Below are 23,121 nucleotides of genomic sequence, written 5' to 3' on the forward strand. Positions count from 1 at the left end.
TTATATTAATTTAATTCGAATAAAATCGTAAAATTACATTGGGAGTGTATTCAAATAAATAATTATAATCGAATACCTAATCTAACAGTACTATTAAATGGTATATTAAATATTCAACTAAATAAAAATGCCTTGTTAATGATCCTAAAAATCGAACATAGTTTATTTTTATTTTACCAACAAAATTCAATCCATAATTTTATTAAGATGTCATGGTTTCTAATTAACCGTGTATACTAATTATTGGTATTGAACGACGAGTCTATAATTGAGTTAGAATTTAGAAATATTGTCTATAAACTATAGTTTAGAGTATATTTTCGAGTATAACAATATAATTGTATTCTATATATAAATTGTACCCAGTGTCCGCTATTTATCTATTTTTAATTAAATGGCACAAATTATACACACTAAACCGCAATTAAAGCGGTTTTATATAAAGTTTAAATGCATTTTTAAAACTTTTTTTCAACGTCCTGACGATAATTTATTTAAAAATTAAAAGACTATTGTTTCATCTTAATTGCCATAATATATTTTGTATTTATATATATATATATATTAAAATGCTCAAGACTTTTAATTTTAATATGAAATTTAAAAATTCAGAACAAACTTCGTAGTATGAAAACCACAATTATTTTTTATAATTACAATTAATATAATCTGAAATATAATGTTTTTTATTTTAATTTAATTTCAAGAAGAAATATTATCAACAAAATACTATTTTCTTGTAAAATATTGAAATGTTTGTGAAAAACATAAAATAATTTTTATTAAAACATAACATTTTACCAGGTAAATTAAGTAAAAATATTGACGAATGCTTCAAATTCTATTTTAAATGTTGGTTTACATGTTTAAACGTTTTATAAAATTAAGTTTTTATCAATAAAAAATCAAATTGGAGGCGCCGGGCATCGATCCCGGTACCTCTCGCATGCTAAGCGAGCGCTCTACCATCTGAGCTACGCACCCAGATATTCGCAGGAAGAGAAATGTAGATCATTTGATAAAACGATAATATTAAATCAATTCAATAACTTCGTTAAAAATACATGCAATGGAACTCTACAAATGTAAAATTGTACTTTGGTAGTTCGGTTGCAGTGTTGGGACCGAATCCAAATAATTTTAAAAATACAATTAAAATAAACTAAATTGTATGCTACAAGAAATTAAAATAATATGATATTCAAATTTAAAAAAAACTAATGGCTTAATAATTAAAAAACTTTAAATTGATAAATATAAAAAAAAATGAAATATAATAAATGTTAGGTAAGTTGTAGATAAAAAGGTTATACTGAAGTATTAACAGATATGAATTGATCATGTAAATATAAGTACATTTTTTATGGAAAAGACGAAAATGATAAACAGAGACCTGTGGATGATTATCGGTATTAGTGTAATACCTTAGTTTGACTGCGTGTTTCCTGAACATAAATTAATATATTATTGTTAGATATATTGTAACATTTTCTTAGAATCTACGGTAGTGTAATCCAAAATATTATTAAAGTATTGACAACTCAGAATGGATATTTGTTTCAATCGCATTAGCTTATCTAAATTAATTATTCAATATTATTTTACTAATTCATATGCTTAGGAAAACTAAAGATTTTATTTTCATTTTAAAGGAAAACATTGAATTATATGTTATTGTTTTACACTTTTTTTGTTGATTATTATTGATTATACGAAATAGTTAAGAAATATTAATTCATACAATTAAATACATGATAATTGTTAATTGATCAATTAATAAAACTAACTAACTACTGATTAGGTACTTTGTAATTATTTGGTTACCGTGGCAACTGTAATACTCAGAAAAAAATGTATACAAACCAAAAATATTTGTATTTTAAAATTAAAATGTAATCTTTAAAGCAAATATAACGCTTAGACGATTTTTGTAATTTATACCTATTTACTATTATTAGCGTTTATTAGTTTCCACTAGTGTTAGTGGAAAAATGTTCATAAGAAAAAAATCGTTATACACCAATATACCTAAGTATAAAAATATTAATTTAAATGTGCTTACTGATATAATTGTCAAATTGTTGGTCGTATCAATAATAATAAATTAGCTAAATTTCAGGATATAAAATATTCCGGTTCCAATAATACATATATACCTAACAAATAACAATTAGTAATTGTAGTAACTAGTAATTTTAAATAAACCATATTATTTGTACGTGAATAAATCTGCAGAGCAAATTTAAGCCTCTCTTTAATCATCCAAATCACAATTACCTATATTATAAGATAACATATTTTATAGGAAAGTATTCAAAAACACATTTTACATTTTGTAGGTACTCCAAAAATGCTCGGGACTCTGACTAGCTATTTTCCTAACGAAGAATCAACTAATTTGACTTCAAATATTAATGAAAATCTAATAATAAATAGATTAAAAATAAAAATAATTTTTTAATAAACAATTATATTTTTATAGTTCAAATACCTACTGAAGTCTTACTTGAGAGTAGAGCTTCTGTTCGTGAACTCATTTAATTTTAAATCTGGTCAATTTAACAAATTACTTTTTTAAATTCATTGTTTACCATACTTCACACACCATCAATATTTTAACACGTTTACTAAAAAATAATAATAATAATTAATTTGTTATTATTATTATTTTTTTTTTTTTATAATATATAATTTAATTTCAAAATGTTTCTAGCTTAGCTATCTTATATAAATGTGTTATCATTTAAAAGATCAATATATAGCTAATACATTAATATGATTAAATTTACGTAATTTAGTGAACGAAAAAAAAATAAAAATTAAATTTGGAGGCGCCGGGCATCGATCCCGGTACCTCTCGCATGCTAAGCGAGCGCTCTACCATCTGAGCTACGCACCCAGATATTCGCAGGAAGAGAAATGTAGATCATTTGATAAAACGATAATATTAAATCAATTCAATAACTTCGTTAAAAATACATGCAATGGAACTCTACAAATGTAAAATTGTACTTTGGTAGTTCGGTTGCAGTGTTGGGACCGAATCCAAATAATTTTAAAAATACAATTAAAATAAACTAAATTGTATGCTACAAGAAATTAAAATAATATGATATTCAAATTTAAAAAAAAACTAATGGCTTAATAATTAAAAAACTTTAAATTGATAAATATAAAAAAAATGAAATATAATAAATGTTAGGTAAGTTGTAGATAAAAAGGTTATACTGAAGTATTAACAGATATGAATTGATCATGTAAATATAAGTACATTTTTTATGGAAAAGACGAAAATGATAAACAGAGACCTGTGGATGATTATCGGTATTAGTGTAATACCTTAGTTTGACTGCGTGTTTCCTGAACATAAATTAATATATTATTGTTAGATATATTGTAACATTTTCTTAGAATCTACGGTAGTGTAATCCAAAATATTATTAAAGTATTGACAACTCAGAATGGATATTTGTTTCAATCGCATTAGCTTATCTAAATTAATTATTCAATATTATTTTACTAATTCATATGCTTAGGAAAACTAAAGATTTTATTTTCATTTTAAAGGAAAACATTGAATTATATGTTATTGTTTTACACTTTTTTTGTTGATTATTATTGATTATACGAAATAGTTAAGAAATATTAATTCATACAATTAAATACATGATAATTGTTAATTGATCAATTAATAAAACTAACTAACTACTGATTAGGTACTTTGTAATTATTTGGTTACCGTGGCAACTGTAATACTCAGAAAAAAATGTATACAAACCAAAAATATTTGTATTTTAAAATTAAAATGTAATCTTTAAAGCAAATATAACGCTTAGACGATTTTTGTAATTTATACCTATTTACTATTATTAGCGTTTATTAGTTTCCACTAGTGTTAGTGGAAAAATGTTCATAAGAAAAAAATCGTTATACACCAATATACCTAAGTATAAAAATATTAATTTAAATGTGCTTACTGATATAATTGTCAAATTGTTGGTCGTATCAATAATAATAAATTAGCTAAATTTCAGGATATAAAATATTCCGGTTCCAATAATACATATATACCTAACAAATAACAATTAGTAATTGTAGTAACTAGTAATTTTAAATAAACCATATTATTTGTACGTGAATAAATCTGCAGAGCAAATTTAAGCCTCTCTTTAATCATCCAAATCACAATTACCTATATTATAAGATAACATATTTTATAGGAAAGTATTCAAAAACACATTTTACATTTTGTAGGTACTCCAAAAATGCTCGGGACTCTGACTAGCTATTTTCCTAACGAAGAATCAACTAATTTGACTTCAAATATTAATGAAAATCTAATAATAAATAAAATAAAAATAATTTTTTAATAAACAATTATATTTTTATAGTTCAAATACCTACTAAAGTCTTACTTGAGAGTAGAGCTTCTGTTCGTGACCTCATTTAATTTTAAATCTGGTCAATTTAACAAATTACTTTTTTAAATTCATTGTTTACCATACTTCACACACCATCAATATTTTAACACGTTTACTAAAAAATAATAATAATAATTAATTTGTTATTATTATTATTTTTTTTTTTATAATATATAATTTAATTTCAAAATGTTTCTAGCTTAGCTATCCTATATAAATGTGTTATCATTTAAAAGATCAATATATAGGTAATACATTAATATGATTAAATGTACGTAATTTAGTGAACGAAAAAAAAATAAAAATTAAATTTGGAGGCGCCGGGCATCGATCCCGGTACCTCTCGCATGCTAAGCGAGCGCTCTACCATCTGAGCTACGCCCCCCGATGTAAGGAGATATCAAAACTTGATTATTTGAAAGAATAGATCTTATTGAGTTTATGTTGATACCTATTCAATGCTACGTCGAGAAAGTAAGTAAAATATACATAGTACATACTATAGTATTAGCCTGACATTGTATAATTTTTTGAGCGTTCCCATAAAAAAAAAAAAAAAGCATATCTATTAATTGTAAACCAAGTATTTAACCAACAATGTAAATTGTAAAATTAAATATTTATTTGTTAAAATATATTGTAGATAATAACAAAATTGTTATTTTTTTTATTACTATAAAAATGTTAATAAAATTGTATACTTTTATTTAGTTTCAAGCATTATGATGATTTAAATGTGGTTTTGTTGTCATGGTTAAGTTATGTACATATAATCGAATGTTTAGAGTAGTGCACACTAGTCTAGTACTAACTGTACTATAATTTATAAGTCTATAATTGGATAATCTACTAATGTGATTTTGATAACAAGGACAGTGGTAATTTCGGCGAAAAGAATGGTTTATAACAAGAAAAAAAGTGTTTGAGTAGGTAGTACCTTTTATATTTACTATTACAATTAGCGTTTGGATGATTGAAATGCGTTGCCTGGTGACTTCGATGCCGACAATAATGTCGCTAATCATTACTAAATATTAATTACTACATTGTCTATATTATTGAAAACAAGATTATGATACAGATATAGAGTTCACGTTGTATACCTTTATCGAAACACAGTAGTTAACTGTGTTTTGTCACTTGCGTGGTAAATGTCAAAAGATATTCCTAACTTTCAACAAAAAAAAATTAAGAAGAGAAAATATTGATAATATTGGCAAATTACAATGCATAGGAAGTTGTATTAATTATATTATGTCATTTGTTTTTTTTTTTTTTTTTTTTTTTACTATACATTGAATGTTTTACCATATTACTTTATATATATATTATATATATATATATATATATCAACAATTATTTAACAATATAATAGTTTTATTATTAATTGCACGTATCAAAGTACATGATTATTTTCATTAATTATCTTTGTGTAATAATATTACTATTACTATAGTCATACTAATATCTATATTTGTTTTAAGTTTAAAGTTCATTATTAATTTTTAATTGTGCATAATAAAAGTGATTTTTTTTTTATAAAATTATTGTACATTACTATAGATTCAATATATACCTAAATTAAAACACTCTTACTATATCTATACATTTATTTATACTTATTTTACCTGACGTTTTACGCCCGTTAAAAATGATATTAAACAGAGTACTGCAGTAGTGAATTCTATTGAATTAAAAAGTGGCGTGATCTCATGTAGATAAGATAAACCAATTTGTTGATGTCTATAGTTTTATATTATCAAACACATATAAAAATGAAAGTAATTTTAAACATTAATTATTAAAACTATTATCTAGTAGGTAACAAATGGATACGATCTTCACCTTTTAAAGCTGAGGTTTGAAAATTGAATACAACATACTGGATACTGGATTAAATCATTAAACAATAATATAGGCAAACACAATTATTTATTATAGGCATTGGGAGATTTAAATTTGAACGAAATTAGGTATATTAATGATGTCAATTATTTTGTTATGAATCAAAAACATTATTCGCAGACTTGTAGCTTTTACAAGTATTGTTCATTTTACTATACGTAATGGTATTTTTTAAAATTTGTTGATTAGTTTTAATAAGATAATATATTTTTATTCTATGAAACTATTGAAACTGTTTAGTTTTCATAATGTATTACGGTATTTACAGTGTAAGATGGGATTAACTCAAAAGTTAATAACAATTATAGTATATAAATATATAATAATAATGTTTTCGAAAAATAGTAAATTAACCTAGGTATAGTAATACTAATAGTAAAATAAAGACAATAGCAATATCAAAAATCATACCACAAAATTTAGTGATATAAGCTATTAAGCTGACAGACCAGGTTAAAAAGAATCGTTTGTCGTACTTATATACAATATGATATACCTATCATTGAATTAAAATTTAACATATCTTGTACACTGTACAGATTTCCAGCTTTTTAGAAATTACAATCACATTAATAACAATTAAATATATTTTTGTATTGTACTAAGATATAATTTGTTTCATTACTTAGAAACTAGGTAATTCATAACTATTAAATTAAAATTCGTCGGAGCCCACTGTTACAATGCATATAGGTATTATTATAGTTTACATGACTACATATAGATGGGCTGCGAACACAAAATGTATTTATGATTGGATGATAGGTATTTTATAAACAAAAATATCTATGATACATTTAATAAATATTACAATTTATATTATTATTACAATTAATGTAAAATATGTTTTGAAAAAACAAAATAATTTTTATTGAACAAACAAATTATGTGACATTTCAAAACAATAAAGCTTCTTTTAGATTTACAAAAAAATATCCTATCTTTCTTAACGAACTAAATAAATATATTTTTAATAGAAACAAAAATATGACTACTGGAGGCGCCGGGCATCGATCCCGGTACCTCTCGCATGCTAAGCGAGCGCTCTACCATCTGAGCTACGCCCCCGGATGAAAGTAATGATCTAGATCTTATGTATTTGAGAGAATAAATAAATTAGGTTACAGCAAACAACATCTGCAGCTATACAACATTGTAACATACCTACTTTTTGTACCGCTTTGATGCTCTACCGATTTAATTTCGACCGCGATTTCTTTTTGCGACGATCCCTTTGCGCGTTGAACGGTTTTTATGTATACATTATAAGTAGGTATAAATGTATGTATATTCGAGCATACAAAAACGATTCGCCTATATATATATAATATGCATTTATATACCAATTTGGCATGCCCGGTGGAGTCGACTATGCAGGGTGACAAGACAGAAAAAAAGGGGACTATAAAAATTAAAAAGGGATGACGGCCGAGATAATGCGGTGCGGTGCCGGGGATACGCAAGACGACTACGTGTGTATTGCCAACAAGAAAGGGTGCGTACAAGACTACTACCTCGTAGACTACAACGTACGCAAATCTCCTAACGATAGCGCATAAATATAAATTCCATGTTGTGTTTAAGACCACGGTGGCCGAAGAAATTTACGACCATCACGCGCCACCGTATAATTTGCTATCCAATAAGACTGTTACATTCCGCATCATCTTATTTAACATAAGACACTAATCTAATAATTCCAATTACTAGGTATATTAGCATTTTTTTTTTTTGTTTACATAATTATACCATAAAAAAAACAATTTTTTTCCTATAAAAATGTATTTCATAATTTTTAATTTTTTGAATTACAATAACATACATTATTGTTATTACGTTTCACAAAGCATATTTTTTTTAGTTTAATTGATCGGAATAAAGTGGTTCCCCTACTCTGTTAATCTAAAATTTAGCACAAATATGGTAATATTTTTTTCCGAAAATGTTGTTTAGTAACAACCTAAAATTATCTAAACGATATATTTTCAAAGGCATTATTGTTTTCTGAAATATAGAATGTCTTGCGTTAAATGAATCAACCCTCCGTGCCTATATATTTCGCACTGAACTCGAGGAGCAAACACATATTTTGCGACTGAGATTTCTATAACGAAATTTTCTCCAATCTTATACTTATAATATTATATAAACATACAATTTATGTACACAAGTGTTGAAATGTGTATGCAACGTATCGTATAATAAATTAATATTATCGTTTCAATAATGGCTAAGAAGAAGGGACGTAATTAGATTATTTTTTTAGGAGAGGGATGGTTTTTTTCGAGGTAAATTCCCCAATTAAACCTATTAAAAGCAAGAATAAAAAATGTAGTACACAATTTTAATTTGTTTTATAATCTATTAACTGTTTTAAAAAATGAATAACTATTACATAATAAAAATAAATATAATAACAATGATAATGTAACAAATTAAAGCAGACTTCAAAAATATTTCCTGAAGTTTTGGAGGAAAGAGCTGCAGTCCCACCACTCCATATATAATTCTCTGCAGTGAGAGGTGACTATAAATAGAAGCAATTATTTTTAAACCGAAATAAATTGTATATTCTATATCATGCATCATCTATGCAGTTTACATAGGTAACTACTAACTAGATATAAGATAGAAGTAGGTATATAGTATTAATAAAACGTAAAAAAGGTTGTATACGATCGTCACACACACTCAATTTTACGACGTTCTGCTCTGTCCGTAATCTTACTCGTTATGATATAAATATAGCTACAAATTATAATATATAATGTATTATTAGAATTCAACTGTAAGCTTGTATCCTACACAGCTACCATACTATGCTGACTTATTGTCATGTAGGGTTATTTCGCACCATTTTAATCACGATTGTGTCCAAATTGCAAGCCATGTATAATATTATTTTACTTTTTTTTTCAATTTATGTTAATACAATTATAATATACGACAGGTCCACCATATTAAGTTGTTCTTACAGTAGTAAAATACTAAAATATATTAAAAATCTATAGTCTATCATAAAATAATACATTTATTTTTTTGTATTAGTGTTTAAATTTCAAATTATCTAATTATTTGAACATAAAACTTCATAAAACTAAATATAAAGTTCCCTAGAAGTTTTTGTAAAAAAAAGTATTCAAAACAGTTTAGTATAAAACCACATTATATATTTGTATATTATTTGAGAAACCAAATTTTGATATAATTTGATATTTATAAGAAAAATAACGTTTATTCTATAATAGGTAATTCAAAAAATTTAAACTTATTTTTTGATTAATTGTAATCGCTATTTATTCCATGGACCTGCTTAAATTTTTATTTATTTTATATTTACAGTTCTAAACGGTATGTCGTGATTGTAATAAAGTAATGTATGTTATCAACAGCTAATGGTATACAATAAATATGTAATAGTTATTAGTTATTGTACAATAATATATCCACAAAAAAAAAATGGTTTAACTCACCATAATAACACTATAAAAAAATTAAATCATTAGACACTACGGACTTATTACTGTCTCTGTTCAGTACCATTTTTTATGTACAATATAGGTATGTCAAATGTCAATGATTATCACAATTATACATGACATGAGATACAAACTGACTATAATCTATAAGCTAGCACGCAATTCTAAGTATGGGCACTTCAAATTATGTTTATTTTGTTACTTGTTAGTATTCAATTTGGATGTACTATTAATCAAATGGTCAATAGAAGTACAAATTTTCGATGATACTATAATATACATGTAATATAATATGCTCAAACATCTCAATATGACTTAAATTTTTTATCATCTTTTTTTAATCAACACTTCCATCACGATGTATACTACAATCGCAAGATTCATCTTTGGTGGCGTCGTAATGAACTTAAATAATGATATAAGCTTATGTTAATACTTAATTATTATATAATATTTGAAAAGTGATTAATTTATATTTTAGTATATCATCGGATATTCAGCGGATTATGATTACCATAAGTTTTCATAGTTAATGTGTGAATATTTTTTACACAAATAATTTACCCATAACTTGCAAACAGTATCCATCTTACAATTTACATCACTCAAATACACTAATTAATTTACTATCTTTAGATTTATATTTTGTTTAAATAATTATATTACAATCGTAATATTTTGATGAATAAGTACTATAATTTGGTACATGTGTTCTATGCTTTGACTAAGTTTTCACACATTTGTCATACAAAATAGTATTACAATATAATGTGGTCCTGCATTTCTAATTGTTCCACTTGGTCCGGTAATGAGTAATGACCCACCCGAGATTTCGTGAAATAAGTTTCTGCAGCCAATGCGATTACCATGTTCGCACAAACTTCAAACGTGTAAACAGTTTTGCGGTTAGCACGCATAATAATAATATTATATAATGTTGTAATATATTAATATGTGGTCTATAGAGATCTACTCGTTTTAGCCGGGTTACAAGACTAGGGATTTACTTATTAAATCCTTGCATACATAAATCTTTTATTTTTCAGACCATTATAATAGTCCATGGTATATGAGTAATGTAATATTCAAAATTATTAAGATATTCGTTAGTTTGATAAATAAAAACATAATAATTACATTTTAATCTTATTATATAATATATTATATATATATTATATAATTAAATTACCTATTTTTGATAATATATTACTTTAATTTACATCATAAAATTACTTCTATTAATACATGGGTATTTATAAAAATTCCTCTTAGGTATACAGAATATACAGAATCTCAAAAAAGAAGCCCATATGGTTCGGATAGTAAAATTGTGGTGTAGTTCTCTTTTAAGTTTAAACTGTTTTCAAGTTTGAATTAGGTATATATATAATATATATATATATAGATAAGTATATTATATTTATATACAAAAATACTGTAACGGTCGCGTTTGATAAATGGTGGCGGCAGCCGTTCGAACAAAAATTAAATTAAAAATATATATATGCGACCGGGAAAGGTCGTACCTATTATTAAATCTAAATAAAAAAAAGAAAAAACTTTAACCCGAATCAATAAGGTCCATTTCTCCCTCTCTCACTCTTTGTATCAATATAATATATGTATATCATAACTTCGCTGTCTCGTATACGACGATAAAATACAATATATAATATTATCTAACCATACACCATATATATAGTTATACACTTATACCACATTTATCTTATACCTAGCTAAAGGTAGGTACCATGAGAATAAAATTCAGCCAACGTTTACCCAGTAATAATATTATAGAAAAAACCACCAACCATTCGCATCGATTTGCATATAATATTCTATATTCCTACTATACATACGTTTTGTAAGTACATATTATACAAAAATACAATGAATACAAATATCACAATACTTTGTTACAAGGCGATATGTATCTGTATACGAGTAAATTATGGTTGATAATTGATGACAGAACTTATAAAAATTATAATAAAACGAAATAATAATTGCATTTATTATATAATTTTAAACGAAAGTAAAAATTAAAAAAATTAGTTCATTAAACTGAAAAAATAAATAAAAATTTTGCAAAATTCGAATGGAGGCGCCGGGCATCGATCCCGGTACCTCTCGCATGCTAAGCGAGCGCTCTACCATCTGAGCTACGCCCCCCGATAGAAATGATCGATCAAATATAGATCATTTGAAATACTAATTTAATTTAATATTGAATATCTAAACAAATAATTTAAATTATAATATTATAATTGATAATAATTTAAATAATATAAATATTTTGATATAAATGCATGATATACATAAACTTTTTTTCAGTAATTTTCGCGGTAAATAGTAAAATAAAGTACCTATAGGTACCTAAGATTTTATAATAATAATTGATTTATTCATTTTCCCACTAGAAAAATCTGTAAAAATTATTAAATCGCATTTATACATCTCCATTATTGAGTGTAGCCGTCAGCCATGTAAGCTGCAGTACACTTCAAAAAATCAAATGAAGTTACTATTTAGTAAATCGACTATCGACTAACCAAGTTCCCAAGTTGTTTCTAAGAATTGAAAAACAAAAAAAAAGAAGATAACCGTTTTGTAATAGGTAAACACCTTAACACCCACATTATCTAATATCGTTATACACAGGTTAATACGATTATGGATTGATAATAGGTATGGAATTTAAAAAAATGAAAAAACGTGTTTCTTTATTTTAAATGGCCAATTTTTGTGTATTCATTTTTACATTTTTAAACAAGCAATTGTACCAACATCAAAATCAACTTTTTTTAAATGGTAACAAACTAACAACCATATTTTTGAATGGATTCTTTAGTATTTAAAAAAAAAAATGATGTACAAATCATACATTTTGGTTCACTGGTTTATTTATTATATGAGGACCCTAAACTTTAGTAAACTGATTTAAATGATTTGTATTTCTAGAACTAAATACCTACCTAAATTTTTTTAAACTATCTTTTAATGCAATTCTACACCTATTTATAAACTTAAATTGAAAACCTTATCACTAAACTATTATTTTTTAGGAGGTAATTGCCTACAAAACTGTTGAACGTATTTTAACATACAATTACAAAAATAAGTAGAATGTAAATGCATACTTACTATTATTGTATGATATCATAATAAATTCATAAATTTAGATTTTTTCCCCGTACCTAGTCGTTTTGTTTATTGAAAATAGTTTAAATTTAGATACTTAATAAATTAGGTAATGACGCAGATATTATCTATAATGATTATCATTGTAGGTACCTATTCAGTTATTATTATAGTAACATTAGAAATCTTTAATTAATACAGGGTAAAGAAACCTTCCTAATAATATTTTTGATGTGTGTATGTGTGCTAAGATTTTCAATTTAAGTTTATAAAAAGGTGTAGAATTGCATTAAAAGATAGTTAAAGATAAGTAATAAGATTAGATAGAAAAAATATATTTAGCTCTAGAAATACAATTTATTTAAATCAATTTATTAAAGTTTAGGGTTCCGTAGTAAATAAACCAGTGAACCAAGATGTATTATTTGAACATCAATTAAAAAAAAAAAACACTAAGAATTCATTTAAAAATATACCTTACCTGGTCTTAGCAAATGCCAAATATCAATGTTATCTAAATTTTAATGCTGCAATCAAGGTGTATTGATCAATACACCTTGGCTGCAATATTGTGTATCATGATGATAACGCAATGGTTAGCTTGACTTAACTGATCACGGTACTAGTAGGTACCTACTGAAAACGGTAACCACGATATTTTCCTTCAGTCAATATTTTTGATAACGATTGTATCGGTTATTTTTTAAGTGTTTGTCTCCAAATTTCGCGTATAGGATTTGGAGGGTTTTTTTTATGTTTTGTGCATTCACATTGGATAATGTTATATTATTTTCATAAAATGTTCACATTACAGCCGTTCGCGAGTGCGTAGGTAGTTTATGAGTCGACGAAACAAATCTTGAACACATCACTGCGACATCGTCTACATCTGCAGACTTGACCACTATCCGTACCGCCATTTCTTGCTTTCCCGGGTATTAAGGTGCCCTACACTGCAGCGGTAGCGGTGGCGATGGCGGTAGCGTTAAAATGAGTCCGGACACAATTTTACCGCCACCGCCGAGACAATAGAATTTTACCGCCACCGCTGCAGTGTGTGGGGACCTTTACACGTCAACTGCTGTGCAAGGTAGGTTGTACAAAGTCACTAATATTATTCACGGATTTCTTGTAGAAATAGACACATGAGACTTGACAGTTTTATATGTATTTATATGGACGTTATTAGATATTTATTTTGAGTTTGCCGTATTTATAGGTCTTGAGAATTCAAGGCAAACCTATTATTATTTATTAGTTTAATGTAATAATATTATATAATATAGTACCATGATATTAAAGTGTTAAGTATTTATTGTAAAGTACAATATTGTTTTTTCATATATTATATTATTCGTGTTATACCATTTACGTAATTTGTGGAGGTACATAAATATAGGTATTCATACATCACGTCATGTTTACCGTATAGTAGTGTACTAACTACTAAATCTGCTACAGTGCACAGTGCACTGTTATAATATAGTTGCTGACAACGGTATAAACGAGTTTAGCCGATTACGTAGGTTGAAAATTAAACCAAACTAAAACTTTCTTGCGTGAAACTGTGAAAGACGCAAAAACGTCCCGAATATAAAACGACTTTTTAGTTTAAATATAAAACGATTTAGTTAAAATCAAAGACATCTTTAATTAATTTTAAAAAATGTCTTTAAGATAGATATTTTTTATTATTTTTGTTCTTATAAAAGCTAGTAGGTAAATATTTTATTTGATCAATCGACGATAAGGGTGCTGGTTAATTTCTTAGTATTATCCAACATAAGGATAATGCTCAGTGTAACAATTAAAAACAAATAAATTTTAAAACTTCAATTTTAAAAAATGTTATAAAACTATTTAGGTACTTATTACTTTATAGCTATTAAATTTATTACAAAGATTAAAATATGTACATCATTGCTCACTTATAATTATTGTTATAATACCTATGTTATAATTATATTAATATAATAATATTTCTGAAATGTTCTACCTTTCAGTATTTAAACATATCGGGGGCGTAGCTCAGATGGTAGAGCGCTCGCTTAGCATGCGAGAGGTACCGGGATCGATGCCCGGCGCCTCCAATTAATACATTTTTACTTTAATTCATAAATTAATTTTGTTTTACTATATTGTTCAATAAAAATTATGATCATTAGCTAAATTAATTTATATACTTAAATTGACTCAAAAAATAGTACCCATAAATAATATCTGTTTAAATATAGATTAATTTATTAAATATCAATACAGAAATAAATTATATTTATTTAATTAAAATTTCAAAATGTTTATAAATCAAAATGACATGAAAACAAATTTATTTAAAAAATCCCAAAAAATATTATCTGGAGGCGCCGGGCATCGATCCCGGTACCTCTCGCATGCTAAGCGAGCGCTCTACCATCTGAGCTACGCCCCCTAGATGGGAGAGTGGTTGGTTAATAATATATATAACTATATTGTAAATAAGTATAATATTATATAGTATATCTGTGATTAGATGTGTTTCGCTTCTCTTAAAATCTTTATAAAGATCAATCTACATTTCACTAATTCAGTACTACATACTAACAAAACTTATGTATAAATGTGAAATAGATAAAAATATTATAAATACATTACCTATACCTACATAATATTATATTTTATAATATAGGTATAACTGATACGAGGGAGGGCCTAGGCGTCTCAGCCCCCCCCCCCCAGACCTTTTCAACAGTCTCTTTATACCTAGGTACACAAATTGTTTTGTTATATGTACGTATATTAATTATTAATTTTCAAATGTTTGGTAGATCCACATTTTGCGGACTATGCCTGTATATCACTGCAGGAGTGGTGATTAAGTTATAACTCATTAATTACTCATTATTTTTTTCGATTTTTATTAATTACCTAATCGAAATACTCCAAAAAAATATTGTACTTCGAAATGTGAAGTGAAAAATATTTGTTGTCATTTAAAAAAGTAAAAATTTATAAAAATGTTAATGATAAATAATATCTATTAAATAATTTAATTTCGACTGGAAATTACGTAAAAAAATATTTTTTAAATTTGTTTAATTTTCAAAAAAAAATATTGATTTTGAAATAATAAGTAATGTTCAATAAAAAAATCTCCCTGTTTATGTATATATATATATATATAATATTTATATGTATAATGTATCATTATATGTAAATATGTATATTTTATATTAATGTTCATGCGCAAGGCATAATATTATATAGCAGCACAATAAATAAATGCCATCTATACAGCCATACAGGTGTACACATATTATATAGATATAAATATGTAGGTATATCCCAGAAACCTGAGAACAAAGGGTTTACAATAATTATACTTAAGGACCTAGCCATTGTATCTTGGAAATATGAACACTACTCGAACAGTCACACACACACACATACACCATTCACCTCGTATTGTGCTTACAAAAAATACTTCGGATCATTTATATAATATACGTAGATATGAGCTTTTCGAAACAATGTCAAGTTCCCAATGTTTTTCATTCGTCGTGCTTTTTTTATATTTTTTTACGCTATTGCCAAATCGTATGCATCGCGTGCATGACGTTCTTATGTGCTGATACATATATGTAATATTTGTAGTATATTATTATTACTGCAACAGTTAAAAAAAAATTCCGACAGACAACAGTCCATTTAGTTAATAGATTTTGGTCAATGATTTTCTAAAACACTATACATTTCTTATATAATATATATTTTAATGCCATATTGCCATAATAGTCATATTATTATCGTGGTTGGGAATTTAATGATTTTGCATGTTCATTTTTTTTAATTTGTACCTGAAATCATTAAAATTACTTGACACCTAGTTTGATAATAACATTTTTATTACATATAACTATAGGTACTCTACAGAATTTGACAATATAATGCGTTAAATGCGAAATTTTAATTTTATTATTCTTCACATACTCAATGTAAAATAAAAGAAAACATGAAGTTTTAAGCAAAATAGATTTGGTTTCTTTTATAAAATGCAGAAATGAAAAAGTACATATATTAGACTTGAAATGTTCACCAAATATTCATATACCTAAGCAATTTCATATGCGGTATTAGTATGGGTAATTCTGCCATTAGCTACTTAGCGATGTGTAATCAACACGCAATTTTTAAAAAGTCTTAAACGTATTATAGTTTTTTCGTTAATTAATGTTCTTCAAAAATTAAAATGTATTTAAAAATACTTGTATTCTTCACGTTATGCTTTATTTATAAATTTAACCCCCAAAATGATCTTTTAAAATTTTATAAAAAAAATACCTACCTATTAAATTTACAAATCATTTTATTATATATGTTTTTGAATAAATGGACCTTCGGACTATACATTTTTCTTTATTTTAAATATTCATATAATATATTATATTACAATGTAGGTAACAGACCATATCTGTTCAGAATCGTTTTTCGGATAGAAAGATGTATTATCGAATTTAAATTAAACACATTCATAACAGTAACCTACTTAATGTAGAAGTACCGAGTTACCTACTATATATCAAAGCGAATTCTTCGATATGTATTTAAAATAATATAATTTTCGTATTTGTCAAAACTTTTTAACAGCACAAAAAAAAAAAAATTAGAATTAAAACGTATTTTGACTCATATAATAATTTGTTTACAACAAACTTAAAACAATTAGCTAGATAATTAATTATAGCGCGACTTTTAGTAATGTGATATTAAATTACATAATATTACACACCATGCATTTTAAGTATACGAGTACAAAAAAGAAAAAAATAGTTGTTGTAATGATCTTAAAATATAAAATAAAGGTAATAAAATCTAGGTAATAATATATAGAAATAAATTATATTTGTTCAATTTGATCGTCATTCATGATACATTTTGAATTATTGTAACTCCCTCATTTGAATAATAGTTACTAATTTACAGTACCGGCGCTAGGTTTTTCGCTGTCCTGTGCCAATTACCTATAATATGCCGCCCTTATATAATTTATATATTTTTATTATAAACAATGTCGTCCTTAAAATTCCAAAAAATAACCCTATTATTATTATTTTATTATTTTTAAAATTTTAAAGTGATATTAATCTTATTTAATTTATTTAAGTGAATCGTATTCATTTAAATGTTTACGGGTATAATAAGGTATATTGTTTTTCAATATAGTATATTATTTTAAATAAGCTCTCTGTATAGCATCTTTTAATATCATAGAAATTGTTTTGTTAAAAGGCAGATACACTAACTATGTAGGTAATTTGGTAAAAAGATTAATAAGGTACACTTTTGGTGAAAAATGAAAGGTGCACGCTTTTGGTGGAAAACATGTTTGTGAAGTTGACCGTCCGTGACGATCACGCGATATTTTTATTTTTAAATTACCAATGGTTAACTACCATCATCATAATTACTTATTGTACTACATCATTTTAAAGATTTTTTTATTCTATATAATATTTAATAAATAAAAGAAAGAAAAAGCGTGGTCAAGTATAAGTACCGCTCTCATGTACATTAGGTGCTGTGTGGATCACTATTATATATATGTATATGAATTAAATTTGAATCCAATGATAAGACAATTATTATCATTGTATACAAAAAACGATTCTGATTGGAGACGATTTGTCTGTTTAGGATATAATATATAGAATATGTTATATTTTAAATTTGATGGTGAAAAAGATGCTTATGTTTTAAATCAAGTACAGAAAATGTCAATTTAAATAACTGGTGTATGTTTCAAGTTTCTATGACTACCTATTAATTTTTAACTATAACAAAAATTTAAAACTATTTGATAGTAACGTTATTTTATGAGTGAATTTTGTAAAAATTTAAATTAAAGATAACATTTTTTTAATTGAACAACGTTGAAGTTCATTTTTAATAATTATTATTTGTAAGCTAAACTTATGAAAAATCTAGTATTACATTTTTAATTCTTTGTTACTTACATAATTTTTTTTATAAATATTAACTAGGTACAAAATAATTTGCAAATATATTCATGATTTTTATGAATTTTGTTGATATTTGAACTTCAAACACTAATAAAATAAAAATGTGCCTATGTATTCTTATAATTTTTGAATCACTATAAGACTAACTTATGAGGAACTTTGTATTCAATTTTCAGTGCAAGTTTCCTCACCACCTTAGCGCATTATGAAATCGATATTATATCAACTTTAATGTTGCATGAGGTATTGCATGTGGCGCGTTTTTTTAATGTGGTTTCCCCGAGTATATAAACTTTAGGCCTAGTCCACACAGAGGATAATGGTAAACTGTCGGGCAGATATATCGACTAGATATATAGTGACTGAAAATCTTCCATTACCCTCATTAGCAGTGCTGAGTTCAAGGCGTATATCATATCAATGGTAATCTAATAAACGATAATCGTAGTTGACTAATCTGATTGAATATTAAAAATTTAAAAAATATTAAAAAATTATATATTAACATTTTTACATAATTTCGTTCATATTGATATATTTTTGTCTACTGAATTCAATACTGGTGTATGTGTACACATATAACTAAAATAAATATAATTAATATTATAATTTATAATACTTGTTACTTATACTATTATAAAACGACTAGTATTTTAGCTTAAATAAGGTTATTATAACTATTTCTAATATTACACGCAGATAAATTAAACTCACCTGTATATTATCAATTAGGTATATTTTAATAATTATGTAATAGAAAATTAACATAGTTTGCACGTATTATTAATAATCCATTGTACATCTAAAATCTTGCTTATCTTTCTTAAATATTATAATATTATACCAATGATAAAAAATAAAATAAAACAAATGAAATGATTCTATACCTAGAATGATGTGGATAATATTAGAAAAATACTCATCTGATCACCAAGCATTCTTGAAAAATTATACAGTAAAATTAATATTGTAAATTAGAATAAAAACATTTAAAATTAAAGATAATTCTTTTAAAACAGAACTACTTTAAAAAAAACTAATAGTGCATTTAGAATGAAAACAATTAACAGATAAATTATTTAAATATAAAAATAATATAAACCACGAAAGTGTATTGAAATAACTTAACTGATAGAGGATAAAAATTATAAAAACAAATAAATAATAATAATAAATATTATTATAATATATGTTATTCTAATTAGCCAGCATAGTATTATGATTTAACTTATCAATACTTTATAATATATCCAAAATAATATAGCACTCTTAGCTACAATTTTTTTTATAAATTCTTATTACAAAATAATTTGCATATATTTATGATTTTAACGAATTGTTGTCAAACAATTGTACCTATGTATTCTTATAATTTTTAAATCACTGTAAGACTAACTTATGAGAAACTTTATATTAAATTTTCAAGTATTTTGACTCAGCCAAAAAAATGTTATCGATATTTATAAAAAAAAAACTAAATAAAAATGAATATTCCAAATGCCTATAAATAACATTAAAATAAGCATAATATTTTAAAAATTAAATCATGTAAAGAAAATGCAAATCCAAATAACTGGTGAAATTTTCAAGTATCTATGAATTATACTTTTTGGATAATAACAAATATTTAAAATCGTTTGAGGATAAATAGGGGGATAAATCATTGTTGTTACGCGATTTCGTAAAAATTTAAAACTCAAACACTCATAAAATTGTTCCTATAATGAGGCTTTGAGTTTTCTCGATAACTATTTGAAAAAAAACTTATGGAAAATTTAGTGTTGAATTTTTTGACCTTCGAAATAAATACAAAAAAAATTTATGAATTTTCAATTACAAAACTACTCGTACATTTTCACAATTTTCACATATTTTGTGAACATTTGTACTTAAAATAATTGTAAAAAAAAGTATTGACTAACGAGTTTTGATTTTTTTATAACTTCTATAAGAACAATCTGAACAACTTATAAGAAACGTATTAAATTTTCAAGTTTTTGTGGGCACCCAAAATTTTTTTATCGAAACTTCAAAAAAAAAAAAAAGATAGGATAGATAGGACAAAATATTTTGAAAATTTAACTGTTTATAGATAACCATAATAAACCTTTGGTGTAAATTTCAAGTATTTACAGTGATTCGTTTTTGAGTTGCAACTTTCACTTCGTTCAGAATCTAAAAATTCGGTATTATTACCAAACATTTAAAAATATTATGATAGTATTTATAAAATATATTATATAGTCTGTCATTACATATTATATTATAGTATACTAGGATTTTTTAAGTAAAAAAAATAAAACGACGGTAAAATCTGTATTATTCTAAAAATCAGACGCCGTACCGTCCACCACCGCCATCCGCCATCGGATAAGATTAATTGCACGCACGTCGCAGTGTTACATTCGTGTTAGGTTAGGAAACACTCGGTATTTATTGCGATGATGATAACGTTCGCGTTTGATTACTCGCAGATCCGGTCTACGGCTCTTAACTAAAACTTAACGTAGCGAGGGTGTGAGTTATGCCTGCGTAATTATTCAACAACTCGCGGTGACCATACCAGGAACAACGATATTTAATCGTCCTGCGACGGATGATACGACAAGGATATGACGCCTCATGTATGAATTCGGACCCTTATCCCTACTGTTAGTGAACTATCTTACCCCAATTTAATACGTCCAATAAAAATTTTAGTTGAAGGGACGCAACCCTTACATGTGTTGTCTTGTATTGTCTCAATTTTACAAATAAGCAACAGAGTAAATTTGCGTTCAGTAAAACCAATTATAGGGTTAGATATTAGCAAAGTCCCCCCTCCCCTCAAAAAAAGATTAATTTAGAAAAACAATAAAATAAATAATAATTTTTTATTCAAACAAAATAGTTTTTTTTTATAATAAATAAGTAGGTAATAAAAAAACAAATATCATATATTTACTCCTCAGAGATGTTTTGACCTAAGTTTGAATACTGTTTGTATATAATATATAGTTTTGTATATACCTATTATAATAAACGTGTATAACAATATCTAATATAAGTTAAAAAATATAATTATAAGTTATAAATTCGTTTTAATCTGATAATTATGTGCGTTTTTATGTATAAAAAATGACTTAAAAATATTCGTGCTTTAAATTTATTTTTCCAAAATTTGAACTTAAAACACTTATAAAAAATTCTGGACATATTTTCTTTATTTTTTTAATAAATTTTAAAAATGTTTTAATTCTTTATTTGTTTTTTAAGATTTTACTGACAAACAAAAATTTTATCAAACGTAAAAAAAAACTGAAAAGTTTAAATTCTATAAGTAGCATAAAAAATTTAATTAGTTTTAAAATTGTATTATGTATAAAATGCAAAAATAAGTAATTGGTGAAAGTGTCAAGTATCTAATATGGATATTGGATATTCAAGTTATTTATTTTTGAATTATAAAGAAAAACCGAAACCAATTTGGTTGAAAATATGTGTCAAATAAGTACTCCATATTCTCTGTTTTGTTGTTAGTTTTCTCGATTATTAAAAATAATGAGAAATTTTATTTATTAATATTAGTACTACTCACTCACTGTCATAATATATACATGCCATAGTGGACTTAGGCTTCCAAAATAATTCTCCACTCATCACAATCTTTTGCAGCATTTCTCCAGTTCCATATACCCATCTGTTATAGAACTTTCTTAATTTCATCTACCCATCTAAATGTTGGACGTCCTTGTCCCTTTCAGTCTTGCAAGCATTACAAGTTTAGATATTCTTTTCTCATCAATTTGAAATTTCCTTCTATATGATCAAATCATCTAATCATGCATGATTGTATTTAGAATTGCTATGCATTATTCATTATACCATAATTCTATGTTTTTAATTAGTGATACCTACAGTATATTTATGTCTTTTAGGAAATTAAGTCTTACGCCAAGAGTCTTTTAACATTTGTTGAGGTTGTAACATATCGTAATGGTCTTGTGTTCCATATTTTTTTTTTTATCTTTTTGTATTTTTATATATTATATTATTAGCTAATAACTGTTGACTAATTAGCATATGAACTAAATAGTAGTCTGTATCAAATTTAAGGCCTCTCATCTTTTTGACATCAATTATAGCTAAGATGTGTTCATAGAACACAATTCTAAGGTCAATTTGATTAAAAACGTTCTA

General features: G+C 25.5%; 7 non-coding genes across 7 annotated transcripts; 1 reads left to right on the forward strand and 6 right to left on the reverse strand.

Annotated features, from left to right (window-relative positions):
• Positions 1 to 911: 911 nt before the first annotated feature.
• On the reverse strand, positions 912 to 984 carry Trnaa-agc (transfer RNA alanine (anticodon AGC)). Its single transcript has one exon. It is a non-coding gene; the product is annotated as a tRNA-Ala (tRNA).
• A 1,842-nt stretch (positions 985 to 2,826) lies between these two features.
• On the reverse strand, positions 2,827 to 2,899 carry Trnaa-agc (transfer RNA alanine (anticodon AGC)). Its single transcript has one exon. It is a non-coding gene; the product is annotated as a tRNA-Ala (tRNA).
• A 1,834-nt stretch (positions 2,900 to 4,733) lies between these two features.
• Trnaa-agc (transfer RNA alanine (anticodon AGC)) lies at positions 4,734 to 4,806 on the reverse strand. The gene has a single exon. It is a non-coding gene; the product is annotated as a tRNA-Ala (tRNA).
• A 2,515-nt stretch (positions 4,807 to 7,321) lies between these two features.
• Positions 7,322 to 7,394, reverse strand: Trnaa-agc (transfer RNA alanine (anticodon AGC)). The gene has a single exon. It is a non-coding gene; the product is annotated as a tRNA-Ala (tRNA).
• A 4,510-nt stretch (positions 7,395 to 11,904) lies between these two features.
• Trnaa-agc (transfer RNA alanine (anticodon AGC)) lies at positions 11,905 to 11,977 on the reverse strand. Its single transcript has one exon. It is a non-coding gene; the product is annotated as a tRNA-Ala (tRNA).
• Positions 11,978 to 14,963: 2,986 nt separating this feature from the next.
• Trnaa-agc (transfer RNA alanine (anticodon AGC)) lies at positions 14,964 to 15,036 on the forward strand. The gene has a single exon. It is a non-coding gene; the product is annotated as a tRNA-Ala (tRNA).
• Positions 15,037 to 15,301: 265 nt separating this feature from the next.
• Positions 15,302 to 15,374, reverse strand: Trnaa-agc (transfer RNA alanine (anticodon AGC)). The gene has a single exon. It is a non-coding gene; the product is annotated as a tRNA-Ala (tRNA).
• Positions 15,375 to 23,121: the final 7,747 nt, after the last annotated feature.

This window comes from Aphis gossypii, chromosome 1 (genome assembly GCF_020184175.1).
Source record: "Aphis gossypii isolate Hap1 chromosome 1, ASM2018417v2, whole genome shotgun sequence".
Lineage (NCBI taxonomy): Eukaryota > Metazoa > Arthropoda > Insecta > Hemiptera > Aphididae > Aphis > Aphis gossypii.